Here is a 6,834-nt window from a genome sequence, read left to right as displayed (position 1 = left end):
GGCTACATGAGACTCTGTCTTTAAAAGTCACTAACATAAGAAGAGAATTCTGAGGTAAACCATTCTGATTAGCTCAGCTCTGGAGCCCATTGTGCAGTGTATATGTATCACCGAAACTTGTCTCATTTGCCATACTTCTTGGTTGTGGCAGAGCACAGCTGGGCTAGCAAAAAAAAAAAAAAAAAATGTGTGTTTGCTATCTGAACCACAACAGCAATGGTAATTTCATGTTTCATAATATTAAAAATCACCATTCCAATTTTTCAGCAAGCCATTGTCTTTAAAAGCTCATAACCCCCCCCCCCCACGGAATAAAATTCCTATCTTCTCAAGGTCAGGAACTAAAACATTATGGCTACACTGAAGCCCCAGTCTGTGTCCCCTTCCTCGTCTCTCACTTTGTCAAAATGTAAACACTGCTCTGAGTTTAGGGCTTTCTTTGCCTGCCTGATTATCATGTATCTGTTTGTCTGTCTGACCGTCTGTCTGTCTATCTCATCTACCTTTGTCTAAGAACTAGAGATTAAGTGCAGAGCCTTGGGCCAGCTAGTCAGCATTCTATGGGTGAACTATATTCCTAGTTCCTTTGCTTATTTAAAAACAGCATCCACATGAGTATTTTAAAATAAGTAGCATTGCTTGTGTCTTTCATGCTTTGTAAGGGGTAGTATACTGAGAGTGTCCTCAATTTATTCACTCGACATTATAGTGTGTGTATTGTGTGTGTGTGTATGTATAATGTGTGTGGGATATAGTGTGTGTTTGTGTGATACAGTGTGTATAATGTGTGTGGGATATAGTGTGTGTTTGTGTGATACAGTGTGTATAATGTGTGTGGGATATAGTGTGTGTATGACACAGTGTGTGTATAATGTATGTGTGTATAATGTATGTGGGCATGCTCATGTCAGTGTGTGTGTGTGTGATATAGTGTGTGTTTGTATGATACAGCGTGTGTATAATGTGTGTGATATAGTGTGTGTTTGTATGATACAGTGTGTATAATGTGTGTGTGTGATATAGTGTGTATTTGTGTGATACAGTGTGTATAATGTGTGTGTGTATAATGTATGTGGGCATGCTCATGTCAGTGTGTGTGTATGTGTGTGTGTGTGATATAGTATGTGTGTGATATAGTGTGTATGATACAGTGTGTGTGATGTAGTGTGTGTGTATGATACAGCGTGTGTATAATGTGTGTGCGATATAGTGTGTTTGTAGGATACAGTGTGTGTGTGATATAGTGTGTGTTTGTATGATACAGTGTGTATAATGTGTGTGTGCGATATAGTGTGTGTTTGTATGATACAGTGTGTGTATAATGTGTGTGTGTATAAGGTATGTGGGCATGCTCATGTCAGTATATGTGTATGTGTGTATGTGTGTGTATGATATAGTGTGTGTATAATATGTGTGTGTATAAGGTATGTGGGCATGCTCATGTCAGTGTATGTGTGTGTGTGTGTGTGTGTGTGTGTGTGTGTGTGTGTGTGTGTGTGTGTGTAGTCAGAGAACAGCCTTGCATCCTCATCTTCCACATTTGAAGTAGAGTTTCTTTGGCACTGTGATGCACATGATAGGGCAGCTGGCCTATAGACTTCCAAGGATTCTTGAACTAGCATGCCTGGCTTTTATGTGGGTTCTGGGGATCTGAACTCAGGTCCTCATATCTGTGAAACAAGTACACTACTCGTGGAGCCCTCCCTACATTACAGTTTTGAGATTTGTTCATCCACAAACCCATTCCGTTTTCACTGCTATCTAGTGTCCAGTCTATCTCTCCTTATTCTTCTTCTATTGTTACTATCATCTCAAAATTTTCTAATGGTTAACAGTGGCAATAAACACTGTTGTTACGTGTGAACGTTTCCAGGACTGAAATTGCTGGCTCAAGTTTGCTTTGCCAGATTATGTTCCCAAATAGGATATAACTCAACTGCTGAGTTCTTGCCTAGAATGATTAAGACTAGGTTTGATCTGCCTCACGGATAAACAAAACAAAGGAACACAGCACATTACAGAATTGGTTTACTCAAGCATGTTGTTGCGGTTTGCCTGTAATTCCAACACTCAGGCAAACAAGACAGGAAGACTACAAGTTCAAAGCCAGCCTAGACAATATAGCCAAACCCTGCTTCAAAACAAAATGTTTCTGAGCTGGAGAGACAGCTCAGTGGTTAAGAGCACTGGCTGCTCTTCCAGAGGTCCTGGGTTCAATTCCTATCAATCACATGGTGGCTCACAACCATCTGTAATGAGATCCGATGCCCTCTTCTGACACGCAGGTGTACATGCAGATGGAACACTCATATATTTAAAGTAAAGAAATAAATGAGTAAATGAATGAATGAATGAATGAATGAATAAATAAATAAATAAATAAATAAATAAATAAATAAATAAATAAAATGCTTCCAAAAGATCACCCTACTCTGCACACAGACCAGTGGCACAAGGGAGTTCTCAGGGCTTGTTCTTCAGAGCTGATCTCACTTGAGAGTGTTGAGAGATGTGACTCTGCCTATCTTAGATGAAACAGCTTCTAATGGAGCCCACCCCTGCTTTCGTTAAAGCTATACCTTACAGCCAATAAAATCTACCTACTTCAAGTGTAGAATTTTAGTCTTGGCACTGTTGAAACAAAACCAAGAAATAGGACAGACCCATCGGCTAAAGAAGCCATGATTCTCTGCTGCAAGCAATCTTGACCTGTTTCTGTTATGTAAACTGCTAAGAAAAAGGCAAGCCACAGGCTGGTGAAGATGGCTCAGTGGTTAAGAGCACTGACTGCTCTTCCAGAGGTCCTGAGTTCAATTCCCAGCACCCACATAGTGGCTCACAACCATCTATAATGAGATCTGATGCCTTCTTCTGGTGTGTCTGAGGACAGCTGCAGTGTACTTATATATAGTAAATAAATACGTCCTTTAGAAAGGCAAAGCACATAAAAAAATTAATAAAGCATTGGAGAAATGGTTCAGCATTTAAGAGCGTGTACTGTGCTTGCAAAGGACCCAGGTTTAATTCCTGGTACCCACAAGGCAGTTCACAACCACCTTTAACTCCAGCTCCAGGGACAGCTGGCACTAATTAAAATAAAACCCGCACCAATTAAAATAAAACCTGAAAGGGAATGGGGAACCTCATTGATTTGCCAATTCCCAGGAGAGGAGATTAGAAGAGCCACAGCAGATACAATTATCAGTAAGGAAAATGCAAATAAGAGCTGTAATTAGAGGCTCCAAACACCTTCCGGGGCACAACACTTGCCTGTGATCTCAGCAACCTGACCTCCGCAAATCCTGTCTCTAAATACAGCCAACCTTGTGTTTTGAGACTTGAGCATTAATTTTATGGGAACACAGCATTCTTGGTGCTGAGACTGAAAGCCTGGTGCACAGGAGGAGAGGTTTAGTTCACTGTTCAGGTCGTTTTCAATCTTGCGGAGGCTGTGAGGGAGTAGCTTCTTGGGCAGGTGTGAGTACCCAGCTTCAGGTTCCAGAACCCATAAATGTAAATCTGAGCACGGCAAAAATCCTAGTGCTCCTTCAGTGAGGGGAGGCCAAGACAGGCAGACACAGACAGACAGACAGACTCACTCTCTCTGCCTGTCTCTGTCTCTGTCTCTGTCTCTAAGCTTTTGGCTGCTTAGATACAGTGTGTGGGAGTGGCAGGGGGTAGGGGCTGGTGAAGAGAAGTGGGTAGACACTGAGATTATCCTCCCTTACTCTCTAGGGACGGTCAAAGGCTTTCAATAGAAGAGAGGCCCCTAGAAGGTCCTCAGGCAGGGATCCTAGGTCCAGATGGGCCGCTCTCCTTTTTGAATCTAGAACTAAAGGCTTTGTCTTTAGTTAGGCTTAAGTCCTGGGATTCATTATATCGACTAGGCTGTCCTGGAACTCACAGAGATCCACCTGCCCACCCACCCCCTCCCCGCCCCCGAGTGCTGGGATTAAAGGTTTATGCCATCCCCAGGATTTACAGCCTGTTCTTAAGGAGACTCTTAATTGAGGCTCCATCCTCTCGGCTGACTCTAGCTTGTGTCAAGTTGACATAAAAAAGCCAGTACAGGATGGGTCTAAGTGTGGACTGGGTGGTGGTAATGGATAGTGTGCGAGTAGAGGTCACAAATAGCTCTGGGCAGTGAAAGGGTTAGGGTTAGGTGTGGGACACTCTGGACAGGACATACACACAGACACACAGACTCTCTCTCTCTCTCTCTCTCTCTCTCTCTCTCTCTCTCTCACACACACACACACACACACACACACAGCTTTTGGCTGCTTAGATACAGAGTGTGGGAGTGGTGGGAGGGGCGTTTGGGTTTGAGGATCTCAGTTCTGCTGCCCTCTACTAATCTAATCCCACTTCAGGGCTGCCTAGTATTCCAAGCTGTCAGCGTTTCTTCTAAGTCAGCATCTAGGAAAACAGGGCCTGTGTAGGAGTCATCTCTCACCCCAGTACCTTGAAGAGACTGACACTAAAGCACTGTTTAATGCAGACCCTCAAACCCAGCCGGGTACAGTGCTCGTTCCCGTAAGTACAGCCCTTGGCAGGCTAAGGCAGGGAGATTGGCTGAGCTACATAGTGAGACCACAAGTGACTGATGAGCCTAGAAAAGATGTTTGACGTGGTCTCTCCCCCATAGAAATGTAAATAAAGTCACAGAAGACACCACTAGGATGGCGGCGATAGTGTTAATAACCCCACAGCCTCTTGAGTCAGCAGGGACATAAGTCTCTGCAAATGCCTGCTGGGGACTGATATCACTTGTTGGCTCCATTCCCTGGCTGGAATCCTCAGGAAAGGGAGCTGAGCATCCATCGCTCTCTCTCTAGCTGTGGATACAATGTGGCGAACTGCTTCCACTCCCGAGTGATGGACAGGCCTTGTCCTTGACCTGTGAGCCAGAATCAGGTCTTTCTCAGGTTGACTTTGTCAGAGTATTTCATCTACTGGATAAGAAACTAAAAAATGGCTATAATAAAAAGATGAACAAAGGCGGGGGGGGACGCAACAAATGTTCTAAGTATTTTATATGTATGATAATGTCATAATTAGTGTACGATTGACACAAAAGCTGAGAAGGGTAGATCATAACAGTCTGCCAAATGAGTGAAGGGGACCCTCATATGTGCATGGCTGGACTATTACATGGTGTGGCTGCTACAGCACAGTATGGTTGTTCCTCAAAGAGTTAAACAGGAGTCCTAGCCCTCAGGAGGTGGGTGCAGGCAGATCTCTGTGAAGAGTTTGGGGTCACGCATGTCTATACAGCAAGTTCCAAGCTAGCAAGGACAATATACTCTGTCTTAAAAATAAGAAAAAAGGGACCAAGTTAAAATAGGTTAATATGGGGCTGGGGAGATGGCTCAGTGGTTGAGAGCACTGACTCTCTTCCAAAGGTCCTGAGTTCAATTGTCAGCAACCACATGGTGGCTCGCAACCATCTGTAATGGGGTCTGATGCCCCCTTCTGGTGTGTCTGAAGACAGCTACAGTGTGCTCCCATAAAATAAATCTTAAAATAAAAAAACCCCAAAACTTAGAAACAGGATTTTAAGTGAAAAAATTATATAAAATATCTAGACTAAGCAAATTCATACAAACAGAAGCATCTGTGGTCTCAGGGACTGGAGTGGGGGCACAGAGAGTAACCACTCATGTGTATGATGTTCTTCCAGTAGTAAAAAATGTTCTGGAATTAATGATAATAGTTGAAATATATAATATTGAATAGTTGTGGATATACTAAAAAAAAAAACCCAAAACAAACAAACAAAAAACCGGGTTGCACCCTTTAAATTATAAATAAATAAATAAATAATAAAAATAAATAAAAAAAACAAGAACATAAAGTGGTAACCACCTGATCAAGGCCACAAGCTATGGAACCTGACGTCCAATCTCCAGCTCTGAAGCAAACACAGAAAAACTCAAGTAATAATCTGGAACGCACACCAGAAGGCCAAACATTGTCTTGTAGCTTATTCTTTTTGCAAAAGAACCGCTCTCTGCAACAAAAGCAGGCTCTCTCCCAGTCTTCTCCGGTGATTCCAGAGGCATACCATGCTGCTTTCCGAAAAAGGATTCATCCTCTGTAGGAAAATGTTTTGATCCTGTGGTTTTCCGTATCTGTGGAGTCAATATCGAGCACCTCTATGCACTCTGCAGGTCCAGGAATAGGCAGAGGCCCCCAAGAACAGTGCCTGGGTCAAGATGGACCTCTGACCTGCATGATGGCTTGTCCAGACTGACCCCACCGGTGCCTCTCAGCAACCTTCAATTCTTATTCACTTTTTTGTTTGTTTTGTCTTGTTTTATTTTATGTGTGTATCTGTCTGCACATATGTTGAGTGCCATGTTTGTGCCTGGTACTAGGAGAGGTCAGAAGAGGGCGTCAGACATGATAGAATGTGAGTTACAGATGGTTGGGAGCCACCATGTGGGTGTGAGAAATTGAACCCAGGTCCTCTGCAAAAACAGCAAGTGTTTTTAACTGCTGGGCCATCTCTCCAGCTTCTCATGCTTGGTCTTGATTGGTGCCTGGCCCATGTGAGCACAGGAAGCCCTCACAGACAAGGAAGTGGGCAAGAGGGGTTTGAGACTTGTTACCATTTGAAACAGTTTCATTACCACTGAGTCTTTTTGGCCTGGATTCGCTGATGTGAGAGTTGAGAGAGTGATGAGGACTAAGAAAGAGGCTTAGAGAAAGACAGATTGGGCTGACTGTCGTTCTAGAACTCGTTAGCTGTGTGTTAGCTCCACCAGCCCCTGAGACTTGGTTTCACCTGAGAACGTCTTCCTCGTGGAGTGATCTAGACGTTTCAATATG

Source organism: Rattus rattus, chromosome 8 (assembly GCF_011064425.1).
Source record: "Rattus rattus isolate New Zealand chromosome 8, Rrattus_CSIRO_v1, whole genome shotgun sequence".
Classification (NCBI taxonomy): domain Eukaryota; kingdom Metazoa; phylum Chordata; class Mammalia; order Rodentia; family Muridae; genus Rattus; species Rattus rattus.
Note: the sequence above shows the minus strand (reverse complement) of the source record.